Source organism: Echinops telfairi, unplaced genomic scaffold (genome assembly GCF_000313985.2).
Source record: "Echinops telfairi isolate 266 unplaced genomic scaffold, ASM31398v2 ScPeMD7_7468;HRSCAF=8506_0, whole genome shotgun sequence".
Classification (NCBI taxonomy): domain Eukaryota; kingdom Metazoa; phylum Chordata; class Mammalia; order Afrosoricida; family Tenrecidae; genus Echinops; species Echinops telfairi.
In genome coordinates, this window is record NW_022111369.1 from 88,195,335 (window position 1) to 88,197,046 (window position 1,712).

The following is a 1,712-nucleotide window of genomic DNA, read 5'->3' on the forward strand; positions in this document are numbered from 1 at the left end:
TCTTGGTGAAGTTAAAACACAGAATTACACATTCACAGCCATACATTTTAACTGCACCATCCAAGAATTCATCCTCAAGGAATCAACAGTGTAGTACAGAGGCTGGCAAAAAGCCTTTGATTTTCCAGTATATGAAGCCCAGGATGAGTGAAGCTATATGGAGACAGTAACTGGATTCGAGGATTACTTGGAGCACAGGTGGGAGGTAGGAGGAAAAAGGGGAGTGAACAAAGAATACAAGAGGGAAGAAAATGTTCTGGAACTGATTGTGCTGATGATTGTACAACTCTTTTTAATACAACTGAACTATGGAAGTGTATGATATGTGACATATGCCAACACAACTATTTTTTAAAAATATTTTTGTGCCAAATCCCTTACCTCACCTGGTTTAGCAAATTTTATACTAATTTAGTTACATATTATTTTTGGCTGATTGCATATACTTCAATGATAAAATTAGATAATTATGACACAAACAATAAGATCCACAAAACCTAAAGTATTTGTAATCTGACATTTCACAGATAAAAGACTGTTGACCATGAGCTGAGTAATATTAAACAAATGAGAAAATATAATGAACCCAAGACCAACAAGTCAATTCTAGCTCTTCGCTCTATAGAGTTTCACATTTTGCCCAAAGAAAGACTGGTAGGTTGAGAAACTACCCTAAACTATTATAAACACCAAAACACAATAACAAAATCACCATGGAAACTGGGCCTGAGAAAATATGAGTTAGAGTTTAGTTATGGGAACAGAAATTCCATGAATGTAATTTATGTGAATGTTGAAGAATAAGTAGGCATTCAATTAAAAGAAGGCAAATGAAGGCTGGTTTAAACTGCTATCAAATTTATAGAGCATATTTTAAAGAACTGTATATCTAATAGTGGAAGAATAATTTCCAAAGTAATAATAGATTGTGATATCTTTTAACTTATATCACATGTGTCAGTAACTTTTAGATGCTGGTAATGTAAATGCTATTAGTTGGAACTGACTCAATAGAACCAAACAGAAATAATTATAAGAAAGTAAATATTCACAATGATCTGATTCCCCCCGCCCCCCATCTTTGGTGCTTGAAACCTGGTCCCCTTGGCCCCTCATGATCACACATGTAGGTGTGTTGCTTCCATGTGGGATTTGTTGCTTCTGGGCTAGAAGCCCGCTTATTTACTTTCAAGCCTTTAAGACCCCAGACGCTATAGCTCTCGATAGTTGGGCACCATCAGCCTTCTTCACCACACCTACTTGTACACACATTCGTCTTCAGCATTTATGTGGGCTTTGTTGCCTCCAAGCTGGAAGGCTGCTTGTTTGCCTTCAAGTCTTTAAGACCCCAGATGCTATAGCTCTCGATAGCTGGGCACCATCAGCCTTCTTCACCACACCTACTTATACACACATTCGTCTTCAGCATTTATGTGGGCTTTGTTGCTTCCAAGCTGGAAGGCTGCTTGTTTGCCTTCAAGTCTTTAAGACCCCAGACGCTATATCTTTTGATAGCCCTGTGCCATCAGCTTTCTTCTCCACGTTTGCTTATGCACACGGCTGTGTTCAGCAATCATATCGGGAGGATGGATATCATGAAATGACCGTTTAGCTGAGCAAGGTGCTCTAGAGGTGGGGGGAAGGGAAGAGGTGTTAACAAACCCAGGGACAAGGGAACAACAAGCGATCCAAATTGATGGGGAGGTGGGTGT